This window comes from Giraffa tippelskirchi, chromosome 11 (genome assembly GCF_054371585.1).
Source record: "Giraffa tippelskirchi isolate mGirTip1 chromosome 11, T2T-mGirTip1v1.2.pri, whole genome shotgun sequence".
Classification (NCBI taxonomy): Eukaryota; Metazoa; Chordata; class Mammalia; order Artiodactyla; family Giraffidae; genus Giraffa; species Giraffa tippelskirchi.
In genome coordinates, this window is record NC_137285.1 from 12,756,432 (window position 1) to 12,771,948 (window position 15,517).

Sequence of the window (15,517 nt, forward strand, 5' to 3'; positions counted from 1 at the left end):
GAAGGAATAACTAAAGGAAAAAACTGTTGATAAAGCCAAGTCTCTTAGAAAGGGTCCAGACACATGGTAACCCATGATATGGACATAATCTTATAATAGCAAACAACAAGAAACATTTAATGAGTACTTAGCATGTGCTTAGGACTTCCCTGTACATCAGATAGTAAAGAATCTGCCTGCAGTGCAGAAGAGCCAGGTTCAATCCTGGGTTGGGAAGATCCTCTGGAGGAGGGAATAGCAACCCACTCTAGTATTCTTGCCTGGAGAATCCCATGGACAGAGGACCCTGGCAGGCTACAGACATGGGGTCGCAAAGAGTCGGAAATGACTGAGCAACTAATACACTTATTCCATCCTCACCTGATAAACCTATGAATACAGGACATTATCACCACTACCGATTTATTGTTAAAGAAAGTGACACACAAGAGGATGGGGTATATTTCTTAAAGTCACAAAGTTAAATGTGGCCTTTGGTGCTTAAAACCGTGCCGACTATTACCATAATCCCTGGTCTGATTCACTATTCTCTGCTCCCTCTCTTTATTTCAGTTAATTATTATAATAACTACAGAAAGGTAAGGCATAGAGAGGTGATAAAGATGGGCTTTGACGGGATTTAAGAATCTGCCTGCCAGTGTAGGGGACACGGGTTTGGTCCTTGGTCTGGAAACTAGGATCCCACATGCCCTGGGAGGCAACTAAACCCATGGGCCACAACTACTGAAACCCAGGCAACCAGAGAGCCTGTGTTCTGCAATGAGAGAAGCCACCAAAATGAGAAGCCTGTGCACCGCAACTAGAGAGTAGCCCCTGCTCTCTGAAACTAGAGATGCCCGCAAGCAGCAATGAAGACCCAGCATAGCCAAAAAGAAATATATCAAAAAGATGGAATTTGAATTCAGGACTAAATCAAGTCTTACATTTCTCTTTAACAAGTTTATCTTCATACCCAAAGTCACCATCCTTTTATGGAATTCTTGGCAGCCAATCTAAAATTGTCCCTTTAATAGAACTTTGTACAAGAGATCACTGTCAAGCTTGGCCCTCTTTGTAGTTTTCAAAGTAGAAATCCACAACACACCTGAAATCATCTAGAACCATGGACAGCACCCAGGTTTCAGGAGTAGGTGGTGGTGATTCATTCTGTCATGAAATCAAACCAGCGATCACATACCAGGCTTTGTGGGTGAGAAAACAAGTTGGTCCATCTGGAGATTTATGCTGAAGTAACTGCTTTACATCACTAACCATGCAGTTCCAGATGGCTACCTGGTTTGTCAGCCTCATCACCTGACATCACCCAGCAAATTATCAGCTGTTTTCAGGTCACCGCGGATTTTTAGTTTGCTAGAACCACACTGAAGGCTAAACTAAGTGTACAGTTCTGGTCTCTCAAATAATTATTTCATTGATGACCTAAGTCCTCTTTAAAAATACACAAATGCCTGGGAGAAGTAATATAACAAGCCAATTCCTTATACCTTAATGTTTATTCATTAAGAAGAGCTAGGCCAACATATACCCATACCCTCTGCATAGATGAAGAAGAAACAGGGAATTCAGGGAGAGGCAACCCACACAATTTATAATTAAACCTGGGAACAGCACTGAAGAGGCTCTCTGGGTTTCTGCTCCCAGAAAATACTTCAACATTGATTAATTTGATTGATTATTTATTGAGCTTCAATGAGCTATCTCTAAAATTCAGTCCTCTTCCTTTATTCTTATTGTATTGGAAGCTTCCTTAATACAAACTAACCCGTGACTTCCTACTGTTATATGTTCTTCATCCTTCTTTGAGTGAGAGCTCTTCGGTGACAGGGACTATGTATGTTTTCTCATCCTTCGAACACGCAGATCATGGTTTCTAGCACATGCCAGATAATACATAAACACTTTAAGTTCTAATGGATCTATTGGATATATCCAGTTATTAGTGACTGTGCCTGCCATTTTTTTTTCATTTATTCATACATTCATCCGTGTGGCTGTCTGTCTGCCCATCAGTTAAAGTGTGCATCCATACATCCACTAATCTACCCATCCATTTGTCTGTCCATCCATACATCTTTCTGTTCATCTATCCATTCATCTAGACACTCATTCTCCCCCTGATTTCACTCTGTTAACAATTCAGACAAAGCAATCAGACCAATTCACCAGAAGAGGGGACAGTTGATGAGGATTTCCCCATCCATCCTTTTTTCTTTTATCCTATCCTAATTTTCTTTCATCTACCATCTCTCCCCTGTGTTCTCCCTCAACTCTTTCTCTTCCCCCAGGAGAGTTAGAGGAACGAAAATGAGATGGCTCCTGGGGGCTGGAAAGGGGAGTAAATTGCTTGGTGACAGCTTGGGTCCAGGGACAGATGAAAGCCTTAGCCTTAAGCAAAGTTCAGGGAAGCCCAAGGAGCAAGCTGATGGACAGTCTGACTTGTCGAGGGTGAAATCAATTAAAGTACATCAAATCCAGAATTCATGCTTTCTCAGAGTGACAAATCTATGCTGGAAACTGAGAAAGACGAAGAGAGAAAAATGTCTTTGACCTCTTGGAGACCGGCTGTTCGTTCTGTCAGGGGAGCCAGGCCTAGAGTGAGATGCGTTCATGATGAATTATAACAGCCAGCCAGCCACCTTAAAAAAGAACGGGGTGAAAAGGTTACCAAAGAGACCCAAAATGTGAGGAATTCAACCAAACATCAAGATAAATCAACTCAGGGCCTGGAGTACTGGTGCCATGCCTGTTCAGAACTGCTACGGAGAAGCTCTAAAGTTTGTTAACCCAAATCTTTTAGACATGATATGCACCACACTTACAACTAACTGCACACACATTTACCAAGCCATGGGAGGGTGGCCTGGAGAGAAGGGCTCTACAACTGTCAATCTAACATCAGAATCCTGGAAGTATAACATTTCTGGGTAATGGTAGAACTCTCTGCAATGATGAAAATGTTCAACGGCTGGGCTGTCCAATATGGTAGACATTAGTCACGTGTGACTCCTGGGCCCTTGAAATGTGACTAGTGCAACTACATTTTTAAAAAATTTAATCATTTTAAACAGCCAGATGTAGCTAGCAGCTACCATATTAGACAGTAAAACTCCAGGACAAATGATTTTTTTTTTTTTTTTTTACTTTTTGGCCTGCAATGATATTATCAAAGAAGCAGGGAGAGATTTAATGTCAGATTGTTCAGTTAGTGTTTTGACAGAAATTTTCTTACACACTTGGACTCTTCCCTCAAAAGAAAAGAAAGAGAAAGAAAGGAGGGAGGGAGGGAAGGAAGGAAGACATTTGTGTGGCTTGGCCAAGTGACCCTTCAGGATTACCCTACTGCAAAAGATATTATATGGCCAATGATAATTTGCATATACTTTTCATGGAAATACAGAAACCAAATGATTTTAATTGTCCTATTATAATTTTGTTTTCTTTCCCTGAAGGTCATCTAGTCACTGATTCCCACCCTCACTTTGACATTATTGCCTCTAGAACACACTAGATAAGTGAATTATGTCTCTAGACAATGGTTTTTCAATGACCGGGGAACAAGCTGCCTGCCAGGGGACATTTGGCTTTTTTGATCATCACAGCTTGGGGGAGGGCACTCCGGGCCTCTAATGAGTGGAGACCAGAGTTGCTGCTCAGGATGCTACAATGCATATGGCAGCCTCCACCACCAAGAATCATCTGCCTAAATGTCAATGATGCTGACACTGAGCAACCAGGTTTAGGAGAATGAGTTGAAATGTATGATAGGGAATTCCAAAGCAGTCCAGTGGTTAAGACTCCACACTTTCACTGCAGGGGGCATGGGTTCCATCCCTGGCTGGGGAACTAAAGATCCATAAACCCACAGGCATGGCCAAACACCAGAAAGAAAAAAGAAAAGGAAATCTATGATAGAAATGAAATCACTGAGACAGTTAGAACAGACTTTTCAAAATGTCTGTGGAAATACTTTCGCTCATTTCAATTTTTATTTTTAACTAGTTTAACACGAGGTGAACTCTCTCCTCAAATATGTTCTGGTCTGCGATTACAAAGTACAATTTTGGACTTCGGAAACTCAAATTCCAGATACAGTGAAACCCAAACCACTGGCCACTTCTACTTTCCTCTCTTGCCAGAACGTTCTGGTGCAACAGAAGGGTTAGAGGCACATACCGTATGTTTTTCATTCACTTATGCTGAAATTGTCTCAAAGTTCCCTTTTTTTATGAGCCATCTGATGTCCAAAAAGCCTTTTGAGTCACATTTATAACCCTTTAAAAAGCTCATTCCTCTTCGAAACAGGAAGCCACTTTGTGAACAGAGTAAACACAGCCAAACCTTGGAAGAGGGGTGAAGAGAAGCGACTCCCTTTCAGGAGCCTCTGCCTTTGGGGGTATGTCTTCACGACCCCTGAAAGAACCCCTGTGTGGCCATGGTGGCTAGTGGGGGTGAGACGACCAAATTGGAAAGCAGGGGCCGTCATGGGGCCCCTCGCTCTCTGGGTGGCCTTTGTTCAAGGCCTGTTCCTGATGGAGCTGCTCTAGACAGACCAGCATCTGTGATGGGTAATCCTTTTTGTGAATCTATCACGGTATAGCAGAAAGGATGCTCAGCTGAATCTGGACAATCTCTCTGGATTTCTTTAAGGGCTCACCCTCTCTGGGTGTGCCCCCTTCACATGTAAGTGACGGAGATGGGCCAGGAGATCTCTAACGGCCTTTTTTTTGTTCTTTGGAGCTAAAATATAGTTAAATCAAACCAAGTAAAGTGTAGCAAAGAAAAGCAAAATGAAACAAAAAATAAATAATAATAAAACTTGATTTGAGAGTCACTTGCTGTATGACATAAGGCAGATGATTGACTTCTCTGAGCCTTCATTTCAGGACTCAGAAAGGATGTGAGAAGAGGCGCACCTTCCCATTTTGGTTACTTTCTTTGCCCTCCTTAGTATTTTTTAGTAGTTGACAAAGTGCATTCCTGTTGATCATGATGATAGCACTACTCCCTCTCCTTCATGCCAAGGCGCACAACTTCTCATATTGTTTCTGAAGCCAAAATGTGCCTTACAATTGTTGTGCACAGGTAAGAAGGCCAAGTCTCCTCTTTTCCTGAATGAATAAAAGAGGTTTTCAAAACCATGAAGCCTAGGAATAAAGGATGGGAATGGTTTCCATTTATTTAATACATAATATATGCTCAAGTGCCCTAAGTTGTCACAAGTGCCCATAAAGCCAGTATTGCAGGGCAGGAATAGAAATGCAGGCATAGAGAACAGACTTGCGGACATGGCGGGGGAAGGAGAGGGTGGGACAAACTGAGAGAGTAGCACTGACATATACACACTACCATGCGCTAGTGGTAAAGAGTCCATCTGCCACTGTGGGAGACAAAAGAGACACCAGTTCGATCCCTGGGTCAGGAAGATCATCCGGAGGAGGGCATGGCACTCCAGTGTTCTTGCCTGGAGAATCCTATGGACAGAGGAGCCTGGCAAGCTACAGTCCAGAGGGTCACAATGAGTCGGACATGACTGAAGTGGCTTAGCACACGTGTAAAATAGATAGCTAGTGGGAAGCTGCTCTATAACACAGGGAACCCAACCTTGCTCTATGTGACGACCTAGAGGGGTGGGATGGGGGTAAGTGGGAGGCAGGCTGAAAAGGGCGGGGATATATATATATACATACATATGTATATATATAGTTATGGCTGATTCACATTGTTGTACAGCAGAAACCAACACAACATTGCAAAGCAATTATCTTCCAATAAGAAGAATATTATATATATGAACATCTTAATATTCACCTTATTAAGATACAGCAATGGAGACTCTGGAAGGTTCTCTAGTTCAAGGTCAGGAGGCAGGTCACAGACACAGGTGGGATTTAACTATGGCTCTCTGATACTAGGCTTACTCTTGTAACCAACTTTATCCTTTTTCCCTCCCATGCCCTGGGAGGGAGACCAGGCAGGTGTCACTCTGCTCCTTTCCGGGTGCAAAGATGGAGCCCATGACCACGAAGTGACTCAGTCTTGGGGTCACGTCGAGAAAACATTATGGATCCTGGGGCTTTAGGTGGAATAGGAAAAATCTTCGCAGCGTCTCGTAACTTATGGATGTTAATCTCCCATTGATTGTTGGCCCTGAGACAGAGACGAGGCTCCGAGGGCTGCTGCCTCCTCCCGAAGTTTTAGGAGGCCCAAGGGAGCTGGGGAGGAAAGACGCTTCAAGTCGTTAGAAAGTTGAAAAAGATGTATTTGCCCAGGGAGACTTCAGCAGATGGTCTGTGACATTTGTTCATTCATGAAGTAGGCAGTTACTGAAAGTCCTCTGTATGTCTGGTGAGGTCAAGGCACTTGGGTGAGTCCTGGGTTGCTGGACGGGGGTGGCGGGTACACAGCACGTGAATTTACAAGGCAGGAGTCACTTGAGAGGTAATGAGGCAAACTGGAAGAGCACCAGTTTGGAAATCAGCCTCAGCCTGGGTTGAAGGCTGGCACGGTGCTCTCTCGCTGTGTGATCATGGACGTGTGACTTGCCCTCTCTGAGACCCAATTTCCTTATTTATATATTTTGTGTTTACTGATAAAATTATAATATTGAGTGCATAGTATTTGTCAGACACCCTTTGAAGAGCTTGACACATATTCTTGCTTAACCCCCACTACCCTGTGAGGTAGATGTTAACTTCCTTTCTGTTTTACAGGCTCAGATGCAGAAGTACAAAGCTTAGTGGCTCAGATGGTAAAGAATCTGCCTGTAATGTGGGAGACCCGGGTTTGATCCCTGGGTTGGGAAGTTCCCCTGGAGAAGGGCTACCCACTCCAGTATTCTTGGTGGGAGAATTACATGGACAGAGGAGCCTGGTGGGCTACCATCCATGGGGTTGCAAAGAGATGGACACGACTGAGTGACTAACCCTACATAACTCAGCCATAGTCCGATTGTTGATTGGTCATGCATCTATGATCTGACTCCACAGCCTGCACTGTACTTATTTTTATTTAAATTAAAAAAAATTTTTTTTCCTGTGTTTTCCTCTCCCATCTATTTTATTTTTTTGATTGTAAGTTTTAATTTTTATTGGAGTAAATCAACATTATTGATTTACAATGTTGTGTTAGTTTTAGGTGTACAGCAAAGTGAATAAATTATACATATACATGTACCCACTCTAGATTCTTTTCCCATATAGGCCCCTAGAGTGTACTGAATAGAGTTCCCTGTGCTATACAGTAGGTCCTTATTAGTTATCTTTTATTTATAGTAGTGTGTATATATCAATCCCAATCTCCCAATTTATACCCCCCCCTGCTTACCCCATGATAACTACATTCTTACTTTTATTTAAAATATCTTATTAAACAGGTTTTTGTTTTTCATGGAGACATAATGTATGATACACAGCAATGTGCACAAGTGTTAATGAACTGAAGTGGATATTTATTCCATTTTTATATGCACCACCACTTGTAGACGAGCCCGAGCTATTAACCCACTCACCCATGTTGATCTAACTCCCAGTTTGATGTTGTTGGAATGATCTGATGCCATTTCGCACTTTCAGATTTTTTTTTAAATTTTTGGCTGTGTTGAGTCTTAGTTGCCATGAGCAGGGGCTACTCTTCCTTGCGGTCCCTGGGCTTCTCATTGCGGTGGCTTCTCTTATTGCAAAGCACGGGCTCTTGGCACATGGGCTCAGCAGTTGTGGCTCGCAGGCTCTAGAGCACAAGCCCAGTAGCTGTGGTGCAAGGGCTTAGTTGCCCTCTGGCATGTGGTATCTTCCCGGGCCAGGGGTCGGACACGTGTCCCCTGCATTGGCAGGTAGATTCTTAACCGCTGGGCCACCAGGAAAGTCTCACACTTTCAGATTTATCTTCCACGCATTTTATCTTCACTGTGTTCATCCTAACTGCAACCCATAGGATATTTATTATGATCCGGACACTGTTCTAAGCCTCTTTCCTATATACTAACCCACATTAGCCCTGTGAAGTTGGTACCATTCCCACTGTCCACATGTGAACACCGAGGCACAGAGACGTCAACTGTCCTACCTAAAGGTACACAGCTGGGGAGTCACAGTGCTGTGAATGACACCTGGACAGTCTGGTTCTAAAGCCCGTCATGGGCTCCATTTCCTTACCTGCCCACAGTTAGTACCGAGAAAGTGCAGTTACCAATCCCAGTTTAGAGATAAGGGAAGTAGGGATCATCCAGGTTCAAGGAACTTGCTTAAACACTTCTGCTAGTAAGCCACAAAATGAGGACTCGACCAATTTCTAAATACGTATGTTTCATTACTACCTGAAGAGAAGCTTAAAACATCTTTGCTTTGGATTGGAATTTTTGATGTAACTGCGTATTCCCTTTCAGGAATCTCAAGTTTCAGGAATGCAGGAGCCCTGTCTTATCGGTCTTTTGCCACCTATAGTTCCTTAGTCCTGTGTCTCTCGCTCTAGTGAAGCCAGTGAGAGGAGAGAAGACTCGAGCAGAAACTTGCTTGCTGTCAGCAATGGCAGATTCCCAGGCCCCATCTGGATGAGGCTGTGACCAAATAAATGGTTGTCTCTCTAACTCACTTCTGTATCCCTGCACCCACTCCCCCCACCCTCCAAGCTCCTGGGTCCATGTCTTCCTAGCTTTTCCTAGGGTGATAGTAAATCTTGCATTTCCCATTTTCCTCCAGCTCAAAAGGATATGAATTCCGTAAATCTTGGCCTGAGTGACCATCGAGATGCATGAAATATGGCAGGAAAGAGGCCAGGGAGGCAGAGTTTATGCAGAACACAGCATCCAGTGGCGGGGAATGGGCAGACTGAAGGGCCCTGGGGACCCCTTGGGCTGCAGAGAGACGCTTTGGCTGTCTCGGCCGTCATCATAGACGGTTATGGTCACTGCCGTGCCAAAGTCCTAAGAGCATCGTTGGGGCATGATGCAGAGGGGACACTGCAGAAGATTCACGGGATCCTGTCCCTGTTTCTGACTGCAGAGAGTGGGGAGGGAAGGGAGACACATCCATTAGGACTGACAGGGCAGCAGGAAGGACTCAGCTGTGATGAGAGGAAGAACTTCCTGCAAGGAAAGGTTATTAAGCCCTGGAATGAGTTATTGAGAGAGGTGGTGGAAGTGACTTCCTGACTCGGAGATCAAGATGGATAGTTATTGGTCTGCGAGAGTTCGGTCCTGCCGACTCGTCTGTGTGGATCCTTGACCCCTTTGGGGAGACGGGCACCAGCTTCGTCTGCCTCTGAGGTCATTCCCAGATGCTCGGCGATGATAAAACACACCTTTGACAGCAGGTTTCATGTTTTTCCTTTTTTTTTTTTTTGGTATTCTAGAACGACTCTGTTCACTATAAATTTTTTTTTTTAATTCAAATGATTGAGATGAGAATGAAGTAGAAAAGGAAACTTTCGTCTTCTTCTCTCCGCAAATCTCACTCCCATTTTTGTAGGTAACTTCTGTCAACGTTTAGGCCTTTTTTGAGGGTACATTCACATATGTACATACACACAGCAGTCCTTGAATGATTTTTATTTTTCGAAATAGTCACATGCTACACTCATTGTTCTGACATTTGCATTTTTTTCCTGTTAACATCATGGGCATCTTTCAGTGTCAGTATGTATATTTCATTTTTATTTTTAGACAGTAACTTCATATTCATAATATAGACGTGCCATCATTTATTTAACCAATCCTCAACTGGTTTACTTTCAGGTTTTTTCTTCCCCAAATTTTGTCAGTGCTGCAGTAAATCACTAGTGCTCCTCTGTGTGTGTAAGGATCTTTCTTTCTTTCAGTTGCACTAGGTCTTCATTGTTGCATGTGGGCAAAACATAGACCACTTAATTCTATAAAGTTCTTTCAGAATAAGCTCTTAGAGGACTAAAAAACCAGGGCTATCCCTTGGTAAAAACTGATGATAATTTTCCTTCAAAACTCCAGGGATTGTGTTTGCCCTCATCTCAGCTCTGCTGTCTCGATCCCCCTTCACTTCTGCTCCACAGTCCCTCTCGCCCCCTCTCCTGCTCTCGGAGGCCACCTTGTATGATGCTTCAGGGAGAAAATGAAAGCCATGACTTCCTGGCTTCCTGGCTCCTTTCTCACTTTGATCCTACCACCAACTGTAACTAAAATTCTAAAATTTCCTCCTTCTGCCAAAATAAGAGAGGTACCTTCTTCAGTACAAAGCAGACTCCCTTTACTTGAGCATCTGTATCACTCTCTTTTAACTTTTTATAGGAATCTTGCAGCATCATTTACACCAGATTTTCTAAAATTGTATTCTGGAAAATACTAGTGGCCTGAACATATCAAAGGAGGCTCTGAGGGGGGAACCAGTATCTATCTATCTATCTAGGCATCCCTGGTGGCTCAGATGTAAAAAAAAAAAAAATATGCCTGTGATGCAGGAGATGTGGGTTTGATCCCTGGGTCGGGAAGATCCCCTAAAGAAGGAAATGGCAACCCACTCTGGTATTCTTGCCCGGGAAAATCCTATGGTCACAGAAGCCTGGTGGGCTTTGTCCACGGGTTCACAAAGAGTCAAACAGGACTGAGCCTGCATGCATCTATCTGTCTATCCAACCATCCATCTATCCATCCATCCATGTATCCATCCACCTGCATATTTATCTATCACTTACTTATCTATCTACCCATCCATCCATCCACCTACCTGCCCCTCATCCAGCTGTTACATACACTTACCCATCCAGCCATTCACCTAACTTTCTCTCATGTATATTTCTATACTCTTCTGTGATCAAATATATTGGGAGCCTTCCTATTTCCCCAGTCTACACACACCATCACATATCCCTCACCTTGGCCACAGAATGCAGTAGCATATTACAGGCTGTGTAGTGAAAATATAACTAACCAAAGCCTGTTTACTTTTATATTAACCAAATATTTCCCCAACTGAACTGAAGACAGACCCTCTTTCCCATGTATTTTTCTTTCACAGAATATCTCCTGAAACCAGGATGCCATGCATAAAATTTAGGGAAGTGCTGAGCTGTATACTTCCTGAATGGAATTCTAAAGAAGGCCATTGGCTGTTTCCTCCACCGTATTCCTGAGCCCTTGGAGCTTCAAATACAACCACAGTGCACATATTATGTGTCAGCCACATTATGCTTGTGATTACCCTAGATATAACAACATTATGCACTCCCTATCTTACCAATGAAAGAAGGGAGGCTTGGAGATTAATTCATTTGTCCCTGGTTAAATTGACAGTGAGTGGCAGAGTTGGGGTTCAAATCAAGGTCTTTATGAATCTGGAGTCCATGATCTAAACCACACCATTTCTCTCCAAAAAGAACAAAAAACCAAAGGCTACACTTTTCCACTGAAGAGACCTCGCATCCTAGTCAATTTCTTCAGAGTGTGTCAGTTACCTAAAATCTTACCTGTCTTAGTTGATGAAGAGCTGAAAGTGTGCTTTAAGCCCAGAGGGTGAGATCAACAGCCCCTCTTCTTTGGTGGCACATTTATGAACAGATGCGAGACAGGAAATAGGTACCCTCCACCCCTGCCCCAGGGTGTCTGCAGACAGAACAAAGAGCAGGGTTTTGTGCCCGGCCAGCGTGCAGAGCCTATATAGCATGATTGCTGCCTGATGGTGCGAAATGGATTCAAGGCCCAGGTCCATCTGGTTTGTGTATCGTCAACGAGCTGTTAAAGTGTCAGGACTTAACTTCTCTGGATTCGAGGAAGTCTCATGAGGTTTTATTGAGCAGTTAAGATGGGTGTAAACCTCACTGGTCGGACCCGCTTCTTCCCTATGAACTAAGAGACATGAACGGTTCAGAGGATGGAGAAGTACAAGGTTAGAAATAAGAGGATAGAGCCCCCATCCCCCAAATTAAAATGCTGTGGACTTGGAATTCGAGGTTCATTGATTATGCACCATCACAGAAATTCATTCTCTCCCTCTACACCTCAGTACCTCCCTCTTCTGAGTGGTGGGGACGATTACCTTGTCCAACTCCCAGAACTGTTTGGAAATGACAGATTATGACAGTTGTCATGGCGTCTAAAAATGGGAGAGGTAGCCACTCACTTCTTTTTGTTTCCTCTCTCAGAAAGAATCAGATAGAATTACAGGGACTTCTTCTCTTGTTTCTGTTCACCCTCTCTCCTGGTCAGAATGAGGCACTATTTCTATAGTTAAGTGTTAGTTGCTCAGTTGTGCCCGACTCTTTGCGACCCCATGGACTGTAGCCCACCAGTGAGCTCTGTCCATGGGATACTCCAGGCAAGAATATGGGAGTAGGGGGCCATTCCCTTCTCCAGGGGATCTTCCTGACCCAGGGATCAAACCCAGATCTCCTGCATTGCAGGCAGAGTCACCAGGGAAGCCTAGTATTTCTATACATAAGCTTCTCAAGATTCTCAAGAATGACTTGCAGCTGCTTTGGATTCTGTGCTGTTGGCTGGTTCTAAAAGTCCATCAGCCTTGGAAAGAATATAAGAACACGGCCCCAGGCAGAGGAGAGCAACAGGAAGTGTGCTGGTTTTAAAACATGTTCGAAAATTCCTTGGCACACCTTTCATCAAAGGATGGCGCCTAATTCCCTTTCACTTGGATCTGAGCCAGGCTTGGTGACTTGCTCCTAACGAACAGAATATGGCAAAGTGACGCCCTTTGACTTTTGAGGTAAGCTGGGCAGTCACTGCAGCTTCCTCTCGGTTCTCCTGCATGGGGCACTTGCCTTTGGACTTCTGAGACTTGACACATCTCTCCCTTTCCCCCCTCCATCACACCTTGGTTCTCCTATTCTCTTGTATAATGACCTCATTTCCTCCTCCTGAAAATGGATCTTCTGTGTGGAATTACAAGCAGGGAAGAAAATGGTCAAATAAATAATCGCTCAAGCAGATAATTATAGATATGATAGCTGCTGACATGGGTATCTGCTCTTTTTTTGTTGTTCAATATCTTATTCGCCCTTCCAAGCAAAGGTCCCTACTTTCTTTGGGGAGCTGCTCCTTCTCCATACCATGTGGCTTCTGCTGGGCCTGCTGGTAAGATCTGGCATACTCATATCCTTGGTCCCAAGGGTGGGCATGTGAGCCATTCTGACCAATCATAGTTGTTCACCCCTCTGGATGCACTGATTAGCTAAGGGATGGGCACATGACCCAAACAGAGCCAACTGGAGTTCCTTCTTGGAAACTGTGTGGGCAAAAGGAAATGGGAAGGATGTAAATATGGACGGGGCTGTCCATCTGCACACATACTCTCTCCAGCTTATATGCCACATGGAGAAGAATCATTTTTCTTCAGGAGAAAAAAAGTGGGTCAACATATAGGAAATCAGCCAAACCAAGATTTGGGCACAGAGAGAAAATGAGAGCGATTTCAAGTCCCAAAGATCTGTGGGTAGCCCCATCTCTAGGACTCAGCTGTCACATGAGCTAATATAGCATCTTTTTAGATTGAGCTGGCTTAACTTGGGTCTCTGTTACTCACAAAGTAAGAACTAACTCAAGCAGGAAACATATATAGAGTTATGAGAGGGCATAAGAGGGAAAACTGATAATGTCCACAAGGATCAAGAAGGCTCCCCTGAGAAAAGGAATCTTGGCTGAAATGAGCAAGATGAATAGACTTCAATTAGCTCAAGAGTAGGGTCATGGGTTGAGAAGAGTGTTTTCCAGGTAGAGGATGTGACAAATGCTAGTGGCTGGAGTCAGAAGGAAGAGAAGTCGGGTCAAAGAAATAAAAAAGGTGAGTACGGCTGGAAGGGAGAGGACAGAAACACTGCTGGCTTTCAGTGTAGGAGGGCTTTACCGAGAGTCCTAAGAGCCTGAAACAGGCAACCCCTGAAGCTCAGTGACCAACATGCCTGCCCCAGGAAACTTCTTTCTAACTCTCTCTCCATTATCTCTTACATCCAGCCATGTCCTCAGGGCCTCTTTGCAACCTCTTCTCTCTTCTCATCTTTTCAATCTTGATACCTCACTTCCTGTCTCTGGTCTACGTGCAGGAACCAAAAGCCTCTTCTTTTTTTATGTGGGGCAGAAGGCTTTTAAACTTGAACATGAACTAGAATCAGAATCACCTGGAGGGCTTGCGAACACAGATATCCCTAGGAATCCTCCCCAGGGTTCTTGATCAGAAGGTCTGGGGTTGGGCCTGAGGATTTATATTTCCAACGAGTTCCCAGGGGATGCTGATGCTGTGGGTCTCAGGACCAAATATGGGTACCGCTGATGCAGAGCAATTTGTCTCTCTACTGTCCTTCATCCCTTATAGTATGGCCTACTCTTTTTCAAAGGATCATTCCACTCCATCACAGATAAATGACAGACATATCCTCAGTTTATTGATCTATAAAATGCAGATAATAATGGCATCTAACCGGTAGAGTTATTTTATGTATTTAAATGGTTAGAACCATGACTGATATTATTTAGGTGTTAGCTATGACTTCTTTGGCATTTTGTATTTCTCAAAGATGGCCACAACAATACCTCCAATCGCCTATGTTTGTCTCATAATGTGACCTTGATACTCCTCCCACTGAGTGTGGGGACTACATCTCTTTGAAGCTGGTGAACCTTTATGACTTCTTTGACCAATAGTGTAGAAGAAGTGATGCTTGGGGACCTCTGAGGCTAGCTCATAAGAGTGTCATGCAATTTCTCCTTGTTCTCTTGAATGGCTCATTCTTGGAATGAGCTGCCATATTGTGAGGAAGCTCAAAAGCCCACAAGGAGGTGCCTCATGTTGATGTTCTGGCCTGTAGCCCAGTTGTGGTCCCAGCCACCAGCCAGTATCAAGTGCCAGACATGTGAGTAAAAGCATCCCGTGATTCCAGCCCCGAGCCACTGGATCACCTCCCAGTTGTCAAACCTTCCAGCTGAGGCCCCAGATGTGACGGGCAGAGACAAGCTGTTCCCACTACGTTGCTGTTGTTGTTTAGTCACTCAGTTGTGTCTGACTCTTTGTGACCCCATGGACTGTAGCCTGCTAGGCTCCTCTGTCCATGGGATTCTCCAAGCAAGAATGCTAGAGTGGGTTGCCATTTCCTTCTCCAGGGGATCTTCCCAATCCAGGGATGCCCTGTCCAAATTCCTGACCCACAGAATGAGTGAACATAAATAAAATGGCATTTTATGTCATTAAGTCTTGGTTTGGTTTGTGACACCTCAGTAACAAGTGGAAAAATTATTATTAATTGCTGTTATGTATTACATACCCCAAGAGACAAACTGCGAAACAATACCACTCCCCAAGAAAGCAGAAAGGGTTATCGTTGATTTTTGTTTTAAAAGATCTTTCCCCCTTTTCCCCATTTTATTTTGTTTGTTGTGTTACCTTAGGTAAGTCTTGCAACCTCTCTGTGCCCCAGGATCCTAATATGTGAACGAAGAACAATACTTCATCTTAGGAAAGAAAGGACCACAGAGATGAGAGGCAGGAGGATGCTCTGGGTAAAACTTGCTCTCTTGACCTTTGGTACTGACAGCTCATGAAGGAGAAGCCTCAGC

The 15,517-nt window shown here is 43.9% G+C and overlaps 1 long non-coding RNA gene across 1 annotated transcript in view; it reads right to left on the reverse strand.

Moving 5' to 3' along the window:
- Positions 1–15,517, reverse strand: part of LOC145525159 (uncharacterized) — a 480,549-nt gene that overhangs the window by 77,697 nt on the left and 387,335 nt on the right. The window lies entirely within an intron of this gene.